Raw genomic sequence first — 12989 nt, 5'->3', positions numbered from 1 at the left:
GCCAGCTTCCTAAAGTGGAGGCTTTAGAAAAAGGTCTTCAGGCAAAGAGATGCAGATACTAGCATTTGTATGTCAAAGGGAGCTCTCTGAAGTCAAAAGGTCCAAGGATAGAGCAAAGCACTCACAGATTTTGCTACACTGCATGCTTCCCCTCTGTGCCAAGAGCAAGACATTTCTTTACCTCTGTCTGACATTTCCTCTGCAGAGGAAATGATTTCAACAAACTGCAAAAAGGAGGAACTCTTCCCTCTATTCATTTCTCTCAAAGCACTCCTCATTGATTTATCCATTACATTATTGTTATAAATTAATAAAGTAAGGCACACATTAATTTACTTTATGGGTTTCTCAGCCACTGATTTCCTATTATCCCTTTCTATTACTCAACTCACTGACTCCTGCAGATAAATTGTCTGCAACACAAATGCATCCCAGAATCTTGGATTTTATTAAGTATATAAAAGGTGTGTGATTTTTATTAACAACTCAACTCATCATTCCGTATTCAAAATTTAGCCAATTAAGCTCAAGTGCATATCAAAATAGGAAAGAGATTCCCAATTTCTACTTAATATTCTTATTGCCTAATGAATTGTTCATTCTTTCTAATTCTAGTGTCATTTACTTAATTTTCTTTAAATTTCTAAAATGTAAGAAAAACATGACTAATTTTCTAGATGTGTGAAAATACACTGGCTTGATACTGCTTGTGAAAATTTCCTAAGAACATTGAAGAAAAGTGCCATCATGCATGATCAGTAATATATACACCACCTGACACAGTGCCAGGTACACAGTCGGCACTCAATAAATGCTTGGTGAATGGATGAATAAGCCTACAATTATGTGACCAATGCTCGTGCACAAATCAGGAGACCAGTTCTGTTGTCACTATAGCAGCTTTTTAATTTATCTGAGAGCTATTGTCCTCCTAGGTTTTTGGTGAGCTTGGTAAGGTGAAAATATATGTTTGTATTTCTTAGGGCTAATTGGTAGTTTTTTATTTTTATAGTCCTTTGATACATTAATAAATTTCAATAAGAACAGAAGCCATTATTTCACCCATTTATTCATTCAAATATTTACTAAATGCTGACTATGAGCCAGGACTCATGAACAATTTTATAATGCATATAAGGTTAGAATAATGCCTAACCTTCTAGAACATCATCTGTGGTGAATGGTTTATAATGCAATGATAGAGCAGCCCACAGAACAAGGAAACTGACACCAGAGGAAATCTGGAAAGTTTCATCCAACATGGAATATTTGAAATGGGTCTTCCTCTGGCTCAGGAGGCTTCCAGACGGTGAAAAAGTAGGGAAAGGCATTCGATGTGAAAGCCCAACATGTGCAGAGTTGTAGCCTTTTAAAAAAATATTTTTAACATCTTTATTGGAGTATAATTGCCTTACAATGGTGTGTTATTTTCTGCTTTATAACAAAGTGAATCAGCTATACATATACATATATCCCTATATCTCCTCCCTCTTGCATCTCCCTCGCACCCTCTCTATCCCACTCCTCTAGGTGATCACAAAGCACCGAGCTGATCTCCCTGTGCTATGCGGCTGCTTCCCACTAGCTATCTATTTTACATTTGGTAGCATATATTAGTCCATGCCACTCTCTCACTTCGTCCCAGCTTACCCTTCCCCCTCCCCATGTCCTCAAGTCCATTCTCTACATCTGTGTCTTTATTCCTGTCCTGTCCCTAAGTTCTTCAGAACCATTTTATTTATTTCTTTTTATGTTCAGTATATATGTGTTAGCATAGTATTTGCTTTTCTCTTTCTGACTTACCTCGCTCTGTATGACAGACTTGAAGTGCATCCACCTCAATACAAATAATTTCATTTCTTTTTATTGCTGAGTAATATTCCATTGTATATAGGTACCACATCTTCTTTATCCATTCATCTGTTGATGGACACTTAGGTTGCTTCCATGTCCTGGCTATTGTAAATACATCTGCAATGAATATTGTGGCACATGACTCTTTTTGAATTATAGTTTTCGCAGGGTATATGCCCAGTAGTGGGATTGCTGGGTCGCATGGTAGTTCTATTTTTAGTTTTTAAGGGAACCTCCATAGTGGCTGTATCAATTTACATTCCTACCAACAGTGCAAAAGGGTTCCCTTTTCTCCACACCCTTTCCAGCATTTATTGTTTCTAGATTTTTTGATGATGGTCATTCTGACTGGTGTGAGGTGATATCTCATTGTGGTTTTGATTTGCATTTCTCTAATGATTAGTGATGTTGAGCATTCTTTCATGGGTTTGTTGGCAGTCTGTATATCTTCTTTAGAGAAATATCTATTTAGGTCTTCTGCCAATTTTTGGATTAGGTTGTTTGTTTTTTTGATATTGAGCTGCAGGAGCTGCTTGTAAATTTTGGAGATTAATCCTTTGTCAGTTGCTTCAGTTGCAAATATTTTCTCCCATTCTGAGGGCTGTCTTTTCGTATTGTCTATGGTTTCCTTTGCTGTGCAAAAGCTTTGAAGTTTCATTAGGTCCCATTTGTTTATTTTTGTTTTTATTTCCATTTCTCTAGGAGGTGGGGCAAAAAGGATCTTGCTGTGATTTATGTCATAGAGTGTTCTGCTTATGTTTTCCTCTAAGAGTTTGATAGTGTCTGGCCTTACATTTAGATCTTTAATCCATTTTGAGTTTATTTTTTGTGTATGGTGTTAGGGAGTGTTCTAATTTCATTATTTTACATGTAGCTGTCCAGTTTCCCCAGCACCACATACTGAAGAGGCTGCCTTTGCATATCCTTGCCTCCTTTTTCAAAAATAAGGTGACCATATGTGCGTGGGTTTACCTCTGGGCTTTCTATCCTGTTCCATGGATCTATATTTCTGTTTTTGTGCCAGTACCACACTGTCTTGATTACTGTAGCTTTGTAGTATAGTCTGAAGTCTGGGAGCCTGATTCCTCCAGCTCTGTTTTCCTTTCTCAAGATTGCTTTGGCTATTTGGGGTCTTTTGTGTTTCCATACAAATTGTGAAATTTTTTGTTCTAGTTCTGTGAAAAATGCCATTGGTAGTTTGACAGGGATTGTATTGAATCAGTAGATTGCTTTGGGTAGTATAGTCATTTTCACATTGTTGATTCTTCCAATCCAAGAACATGGTATATCTCTCCATCTGTTTTTATCATCTTTAATTTTTCTCATCAGTGCTTATAGTTTGCTGCATACAGGTCTTTTGCCTCCTTAGGTGGGTTTTTTCCTAGGTATTTTATTCCTTGTCTTGCAATGGTTAATGGGAGTGTTTCCTTAATTTCTCTTTCATATTTTTCATCATTAGTGTATAGGAATGCAAGAGATTTCTGTGCATTAATTTTGTATCTTGCTACTTTACCAAATTCGTTGATTAGCTCTAGTAGATTTCTGGTAGCATCTTTAGGATTCTATGTATAGTATCATGTCATATACAAACAGTGACAGCTTTATTTCTTCTTTTCTGATTTGGGTTCCTTTTATTTCTTTTTATTCTCTGATTTCTGTGGCTAAAACTTCCAAAACTATGTTGAATAATAGTGGTGAGAGTGGACAACCTTGTCTTGTTCCTGATCTTAGATGAAATGAGAACGATGTTTTTTCACCATTGAGAACAATGTTGGCAGTGGGTTTGTCATATATGGCCTTTATTATGTTGAAGTAAGTTCCCTCTATGCCTACTTCCTGGAGGGTTTTTATCATGAATGGATGTTGAATTTTGTCGAAAGCTTTTTCTGTATCTATTGGGATGATCATATGTTTTTTCTCCTTCAATTTGTTAATATGGCTTATCACATTGATTGATTTGCGTATATTGAAGAATCCTTGCATTCCTGTGATAAACCCCACTTGATCATGGTGTATGATCCTTTTAATGTGCTGTTGGATTCTGCTTGCTAGTATTTTGTTGAGGATTTTTGCATCTATGCTCATCAGTGATATTGGCCTGTAGTTTTCTTTCTTTGTGACATCTTTGTCTGGTTTTGGTATCAGGGTGATGGTGGCCTCATAGAATGAGTTTGGGAGTGTTCCTCCCTCTGCTATATTTTGGAAGAGTTTGAGAAGGATAGGTGTTAGCTCTTCTCTATATGTTTAATAGAATTCGCCTGTGAAGCCATCTGGTCCTGGGCTTTTGTTTGCTGGAAGATTTTTAATCACAGTCTCAATTTCAGTGCTTGTGATTAGTTGTTTATATTTTCTTTTTCTTCCTGGTTCAGTATTGGAAGGTTTGGCTTTTCTAAGAATTTGTCCATTTCTTCCAGGTTGTCCATTTTATTGGCATAGAGTTGCTTGTAGTAATCTTTCACGATCCTTTGTATTTCTGCAGTGTCAGTTGCTACTTCTCCTTTTTCATTTCTAATTCTATTGATGTGAGTGTTCTCCCTTTTTTTCTTGATGAGTCTGGCTAATGGTTTATCAATTTTGTTTATCTTCTCAAAGAACCAGCTTTAGTTTTATTGTTCTTTGGTATTGTTTTCCTTATTTCTTTTTCATTTATTTCTGATCTGATCTTTATGATTTCTTTCCTTCTGCTAACTTTGTGGTTTTTTTGTTCTTCTTTCTCTAATTGCTTTAGCTGTAAGGTTAGGTTGTTTATTTGAGATGTTTCTTGTTTCTTAAGGTAGGATTGTATTGCTATATCTTCCCTCTTAGAACTGCTTTTGCTGCATCCCATAGGTTTTGGGTTGTTGTGTTTTCATTGTCATTTGTTTCTAGGTATTTTTTGATTTCCTCAGTGATCTCTTTTTTATTAAGTAGTGTATTCTTTAGCCTCCATGTGTTTGTACTTTTTACAGATTTTTTTCCTGTAATTTATATGTAGTCTCATAGCATTGTGGTCAGAAAGGATACTTGATATTACTTCAATTTTCTTAAATTTACCAAGGCTTCATTTGTGACCCAAGATATGATCTCTTTAAAAAAAAAAGTTAGTTTTTTTCTTTTTTTTAGGAAACTTGTTTGTAGTGTCACTGTATTAGTCATCGTTCTCCAGGAAAAAAATCAATAGGGAAAGAAAGGAAAGAAAGAAAGAAAGAAAGAAAGAGAGGAAGGAAGAAGGAAGGAAAGAAGGAAGGAAGGAAGAAAGGAGGAAGGAAGGAAGAAAGGAGGAAGGACGGAAGAAAGGAGGAAGGAAGGAAGAAAGAAAAAGAAAGAAAGGGAGAAAGAGAGAAAGACAGAGAGAGAGAGAGAAAGAAAGAGGAAGGAAGGAAAGAAAGAATGAAAGAAAGAAGGAAATAAAGAAAGAAAAAGAAAGAAAGAAAGAAAAAGAGAGAAATAAAGGAATAAAGAATTCCTTTATTTTAAGGAATTGACTCATATGACTGTGAGGGCTTGCAAGTCTGAAATTTGTAGGTTAGGCTGGCAGGCTAGAAATTCACCTAAGAGTTTATGTTGTATCCATTTTTCAGGCCAACAGTTTGGAAACTCAGTCAGGATTTCTATGTTCCATTCCCGAGGCATAATTCCTTCTTCTGGAAACCTAGTCTTTTCTCTCAAGGCCTTCAACTGATTGGATGACACCCACCCACAGTACAGAGGGTAAGCTGCTTTACTCAAAATTTACTGATTTAGGTGATAATCACAGCAACATCTCGAACAAACAGTTGAGCACCATGGTCTAGCCAAGCTGACACATCAAAATAACCCTCAGTCATGAAGCAGTGGTCCTCAACGTTTGGTCTCAGCCAGCACAATCAACATCTCCTGGGAACCTGCGAGAATCATGAGTTTTTGGGCCTTCCCCAAACTTCTCAAATCAGAAGCTTTTGTGGTGGGGCCCAGCAACATGATTCTAACCAGCCCTTCAAGTGTTTCTGGTGCATATCAGAGTCAGAACCACTGGACTAGAGTATTAGTTCTAATGTTTAGGTCAGAAAGAAAAGTGCTAACACAGGAGCAGGTTATTAATTGCCTTACTTTTCCTGGGCTTTAGTCATTTGATAGAGTCCATGTTTAAATGGCATATCTGATAGTCCCAGATATTTTCGAGAAACAAGAAAAGAGAGTACTATTGATTGTTTGTAAATCTTTACTCAGAGATACTACATAACTCATCCCATTGAAGTCTTACTCCATCACCATCTCCAACTCTTTAGCTATAGACTCTGCTAAGCTGGCTTCAAAATTCCTTGACTAAGGTCAGTCAGACCCATATCAGAATTTGCCTGGGACTCCCCTGGAAGTTAACAATCTGCGTTTCCACTGCAGTGGGCACAGGTTCGATCCCTGTTCGGGGAACTAAGATCCCACATGCTGCACAGTGCAGCCAAAAAAAAAAAAAAGAATTTACCTCATGGCTCTTCATTCACCCTTCTGTTGGTATTGATCATACAATGGAAACTCTCTCTAAACTGTTCACAGCAGCCCAGAGACAATATGTCGAGAAAACAAATGGGGATGGTTACTGTTTGAACTCCTTTTAGTGATTTAAATGCCCTATTCATTCATTGCCCCACAAGCCTCCTATCAGTTATCTGTTGCTAAAATAATGCTGCATAACAAACAAGCACAAAACGTCAATGGCTGCAACAACAGTGGGGACACTGCAAAATTGGCAACAGGCCTGATTCATCCATCCAGAGAGGGAAAGAACTGAAGCCATGTTTAATATCTTCCTCACTCTGGTTGGGAAACTCTTCTCAGTCTCCTCTCTGACTCACCTATTGGAGGCACCTTAGGTATCCCTTTCATAGGAAACCTCCATTGACTCCTCAAGCCTGGATTACATGGCCCCTCCTGTGAGCTTTTCTGAGCCCCCTAGAATTCCCATTATTGTAGCCCTCATGGCATTGACATGACTTAGCAAATCCAAGAAAGCTGATTGAGAGAGATGCTGACAACATATATTTGAAAAAGTTTGTGGTACAGTCAGCCCTCCACAACCCTGGGTTCCACGTCCACAGACTCAACCAACTGTGGATAGAGAATAGTAAAAAAAAAAAAAAATCCAGAAAGTTCCAAAAAGCAAAACTTGAATTTGCCACATACCAGTAACTATACATAGCATTTACATTGTATTAAGTATTATAAGTTGTCTAGAGATGATTTCAAGTATATAGGAGGTTATATGCAAATACTACACCATTGTATATAATGGACCTAAGCATCTGTGGATTTGGTATTTGAGGGTGTCCTGGAATCAACCTCCCCTGGGTACAGAGGGTCAACTGTATTTGATTACTAAATGATTGAAGATTACATTAAATTTAATTACTACATTAAAGATTTATTAGGTTTTTGAGAGTTTAACTTCTAGAATAAGTGACACAAAATTCTGTTTATTATGAAGACTGATTTTCCTCATTAACACACACACACACCACTCTACCTCTCCATACACTACCCCTTCCACCTGTCACCTTTCCACCCTAACCAAACAAAATCCTTCATCTTTCAAGGTTCCACCAGGCTTAGGTGGTAGCTATCTGATGATCCCAGAGCAATTCACTTACATTTATTTCAGCACTAATGACTCTGTTTTGGAATTGATGGTATGAAGGCAACAGAGTGCTTACACTTGCTAATGTGAAGAAGCTGTAAGGGAACCAAATTCGTCACCCCAAATTGTGTCTCTTTGGCATGAAGATTAATGTAGGCTGATTATTTTTAAGAAACAGAAGACTCAAGTTTTTCTTGTTACCTTCTCCTAACTGCCTAAAAGAATTCAGACAGAAGCCCTGTCCTTGGAATAGAGCTATCAGCAGAGATGTCTGCAAAGAATATGGGCTGGGTGTGGTGGAGGGAACTTGGCAGGCCCTAGAGATCAGAGTTCACTCTGTATCCCATTGTCTCTGCAGGTCCAGCACACATTTATTTTCCAAACATTTGCTTTTCCATCTCCATGTGAATTGCCTTCCTCCCCTTTGAAATCCCAAACGCCTACCCTCAACATCCTCTTTTGTCTTTAGCTGAAGATCGCATTTAAGGTGAGAGCTTTAGCCATTGGGAGGAGTTACTGAGTTTTCCTAGGTCTTTCCCATGCATTCATGTTATTAAACTTTGTTTTACTTTCTCCTGTTAAACTGTTCCATGTCGCTTTAATTCTTAGGCCAGTCAGAAGAACCTAGAAGGGCAGAGGGTAATGCCTTCCTCCCCGACAAGGCTTCTAGGATACCGCCAGACTGTGCTTTCAACTGTGCAGAGATGGAATGGAAACACACCAGTGTGCCCAGCATGGACTGGTACCCAGGTGAGGGGGTGAGCAGAAGGCAGCAGCCTCATTCTCTAATCCCCACCATTTAATTCCAATGATCTTAACTAACTAACCTTCTCTCAGTCTCTAATTCCCAATTTCCTTTCCATCACTAAAGCCTCATTGAAAATCCTAGCTTGAGCCCACACTCTTCATTTCTCTTCGCAGATGACTAGACCCTTTCCATGTAGTTTCCTGACCTACAATTCAAACACTGCAGCAACACTAGGACTCTTCCCCTACATGCACCCAAAGCCTCAGTTTTTTGCACAACAAGCCCCTTCATCCTCACCTCCAAAGGCCATTTTTCTTATACGGATTTCCTGCCTCTGCTTATTCCCACTGAGACTCCAGCATCCTGCTCAGTTGACAACAAACTTTTAAATTGCTCTTATCTCTCCTTCCTTCTCATTCTTTCTCTGTATTCGCCATCTCTTCTATAAAATATTCATTTCCTGTAATGTTTTAGTTCCCCGAATTTGTGTTTTCCATCTGCATTTTCTCTTAGGGAGTTCCAGCAACTAAAGGACCATGCCCTGCCTGCTTACCTGCCAGTCTGAAGTGGAAAACTAGATGATGAGATCTTAGGGAAAAAACAAAAGACAGACTCAGCAAGTACACATCATTAGCAGGAAGCAAGTCAGTCCCAGGAGTGGTGATTAGGCATTTAAGGAAGTCATAAGGATGGAAAGCCTGCAAACTGTACAGCAAAAGCATTAAAAATAATCACTGACTGGCTGCTTTTATGTAGTCAATGACTTGCAAGCAGTTTGATTCATAACATAAAAGGTCCTTTTTAAAAATTAGCAGATCAACGTGCTAGCAGCTCCCTAGCTACTCTCCAAGGGGACAGTGGAGGCCCAATCAGGAGAGTTTCTACAGTGGATACAGGTGGTCCGGTCCTCAAGGCTCTGTCTTACGTTACACACTCTTCCTAGGAGCTGTCACCACTTTGATGGATTGCATTTTCACTTTTAACCATTGACTCCTACATCCTTAGCTATAACCCAAATGATCCCTCTGTGTTCCAGACCAGCATAGGCAATAACTCACTCTATGTTTCCCCCTGGATGTCTTGGAGGCATGTTGCACTGGTCAGTTTTCACTTGTCGCTCCAAACACACTCTCCACCTTTCTTCACTCTGCTCTGGGTGCCAGAAGACTGTCTTTGTGAACCTCGTCAACTACTTCCCCAACCTTCTGAACTCTAGGGGCATTTAATCAGTCACTGGCAGGTGGTCAGAGGAGGAGAGAGGTTGCAATTTTTATTTCCCCAGTTTCCTCCCTGCCACGCTAAACTTTGACAAGACCACAATACTCCACCGAAGGCCATAAGGCTTGTTGGGCGATTCTTTCCTACTGGTAAAGCAAATTCTGAAAACCATGCCTTCTCTTTGACCTTCAGACATATAGATGGTGGCAGTGGCTTTCCATTACCACTGACGTCAGAGCGCTTCCCTGGCCACTGTTGATTTCCCTTTACCCTGATCAAAACTTTGTAAAGAGACTCTAGTAAAAGCTCTTCAATGATGCCTTCTGAGCGTGCATCTGTACTCTGATTCACTATATCTGAACTAGGCATTCATCATCCCTCATCTCCCCATGCCTGGCACCCCACCTGACTCTCCTACAGCCCCTGCCACAGTGAATGACCCACCATCCATCCTCTAGGACTTTCCAGGACCCTGGACATCCTGGGTGACTCCTCCCCATCTCACCCACTGCAGTCTGTCAATCACCAGCTCCCAGACAGTCTAAGGCTCTCTCACACCCTTCCATCCCTTCCATCCCAGACCAGGGCAACGTCATCCCTGACCACATTTCTGTGGTAGCCTCCCAAACAATCCCCATGACCCTGATCAACCCACTCTGATCCATTCCATATCACTGTTCCTAAGTGCAAATCTGATGAAGTCTCTCACCTGATTAAAGCCCTTCAGTGCTTTCCACTGGCTTTGAGATCAAGTCTAAATTTTCAGTTAGGGTTAGGGTTAGGCACAGACTCAAGGACCTTCATTACTGGCTTCCAGTTACCTCTGCAGCCTCTTCTTTCACTGTTTGCTTTGGCCTCCCTTTTCTCCCTGAAACTGTATTATTCCATTCCAAAGCTCACATGTCTCTCCCCACTGGACTTTCACGTATGTTGATTCTCTGACCAGGACATTCCTTCTTTCCCTGCCCAGCTAACAACTGCTCACAACCAGACTATGTGCTCAGTTAGGGCAGGGACACACTGCTGTACACTGAGCACCTAGTCCAGGACCTGGGACCTACCACACCTGTGACATCCCATATGCAAGCCACTTGCTGTTCGTGACTACTGAGCACTGAAATGCGCTGAGTCTGAATTGAAATGTGCTGTGAGTATGGAATACATACTTGCTTTTCAAAGACTTAGCACAATAAAGCATAAACTGCCTTAATATTTTTACATTTATTACAAATTGAAATATCTTAGCTATGTATATTAGATTAATTAAAACATGTTATTAAAATTAATTCCACTATCCATTCTTCTGTCAATGGACATTTAGGTTGCTTCCAAGTCTTAGCTGTTGTAAATAGTGCTGCAATGAACATTGGGGTGCATGTATCTTTTAGAATTATGGATTAAGAAGATGTGGTACCTATATACAATGGAATTTTACTCAGCCATATAAAAGAATGAAATAATGCCATTTGCAGCAACATGGATGGACCTAGAGATTGTCATACTAAGTGAAGTAAGTCAAAGAAAGACAAATATCATATGATATCACTTATACGTGGAATCTAGTAAAAAGTGATACAAATGAACTTACTTACATAACGGAAACTGACTCACATATCTTGAAATCAAACTTATGGTTACCAAAGGAGCAACGTGGGAGAAGTGATAAATTAGGAGATTGGGATTAACATATATACACTACTATATATAAAATAGGTAACTAATAAGGACCTACTGTATAGCATAGGGAACTCTACTCAATATTCTGTAATAACCTATATGGAAAAGAATCTGAAAAAGAATGAATATATCTATATGTATAACTGACTCACTTTGCTGTACACCTGAAACTAACACATTGCAAGTCAACTATACTCCAATAAAAGTTAAAAAATAAAACAAAGTAGCCTGTAAAATAGTAGTGTTAGACATCTGTGAAATAAAACACTACCTGCTTCAGACAAAAAAAATTAATTTCACTTGTGTTTTTAATTTCGTTTAACGGCAGTCAATTTCACATTAGAATTTATTAGAAAATTTTAAATGACATATACAGCTCCCATGATATTTTTTATATCTTTATTGCAGTATAATTGTTATACAATGTTGTGCTAGTTTCTATTGTACAACAAAGTGGATCAGCTATAAGTATACACACATCCCCATAACCCCTCCCTCGTGAGCCTCCCTCCTATCCTCCCTATCCCACCCCTCTTTGTCATCACAAAGCATCAAGCTGATCTCCCTGTGCTATGTAGCAGCTTCCCATTAGCCATCCATTGTACATTTGGTAGTGTATGTATGCCAATGCTACTCTCTCACTTCGTCCCAGCTTCCCCTTCCCCTACTGTGTCCTCAAGTCCATTCTCTATGTCTGCATCTTTATTCCTGCCCTTCCACTAGGTTTATCAGTACCGTTTCTTTAAGATTCCATATATGTGCGTTAGCATATGGTATTTGTTTTTCCCTTTCTGACTTACTTCACTCTGTATGACAGACTCTAGGTCCATCCACCTCACTACAAATAACTCAACTTCGTTCCCTTTTATGGCTAATATTCCAATGTATATATGTGCCACATCTTCTTTATCCATTCATCTGTCAATGGACATTTAGGTTGCTTCCATGTCCTGGCAATTGTAAATAGTGCTGCAATGAACACAGTGGTACATGTATCTTTTTGAATTATGGTTTTCTCAGGGTATATGTCCAGTAGTGGGACTGCTGGGTCATATGGTAGTTCTATTTTTAGTTTTTAAGGAACCTCCATACTGTTCTCCATAGTGGCTGTATCAATTTACATTCCCACCAACACTGCAGGAGGGTTCCATTTCCTCCACACCCTCTCCAGCATTTATTATTTGTAGATTTTTTGATTATGGCCATTCTGACCAGTGTGAGGTGATACCTCATTGTGGTTTTGATTTGCATTTCTCTAATGATTAGTGATGTTGAGCTTTTCATGTGTTTGTTGGCCATCTGTATGTCTTCTTTGGAGAAATGTCTATTTAGGTCTTCTGCCCATTTTTGGATTGGGCTGTTTGTTTTTTTGATATTGAGCTGCATGAGGTGCTTGTATATCCTGAAGATTAATCCTTTGTCATTAGCTTCATTTGCAAATATTTTCTCCCATTCTGAGGGTTGTCTTTTCATCTTGCTTATGGTTTCCTTTGCTGTGCAAAAGCTCTTAAGTTTCATTAGGTCTCATTTGTTTACTTTTTATTTTATTTACATTACTTTAGGAGGTGGGTCAAAGAAGATCTTGCTGTGATTTATGTCAAAGGGTGCTCTGCCTATGTTTTCCTCTAAGATTTTATAGTGTCTGGCCTTACATTTAGGTCTTTAATCCATTTTTTTATTTTTGTGTATGGTGTTAGGAAGTGTTCTAATTTCATTCTTTTACATGTAGCTGTTCAGTTGTCCCAGCTCCACTTACTGAAGAGGATCTCTTTTCTCCATTGTATATTCTTGCCTCTTTTGTCAAAGATAATGTGACCATATGTGTGTGGGTTTATCTCTGGGCTTTCTATCCTGTTCATTGATTTATATTTCTGTCTTTGTTCCAGTAGCATACTGTCTTGA

Source organism: Aethalodelphis obliquidens, unplaced genomic scaffold, assembly GCF_003676395.1.
Source record: "Aethalodelphis obliquidens isolate GAN/ISIS:26980383/991018 unplaced genomic scaffold, ASM367639v1 scaffold62, whole genome shotgun sequence".
In the NCBI taxonomy this organism is placed as follows: Eukaryota; Metazoa; Chordata; class Mammalia; order Artiodactyla; family Delphinidae; genus Aethalodelphis; species Aethalodelphis obliquidens.
Note: the sequence above shows the minus strand (reverse complement) of the source record.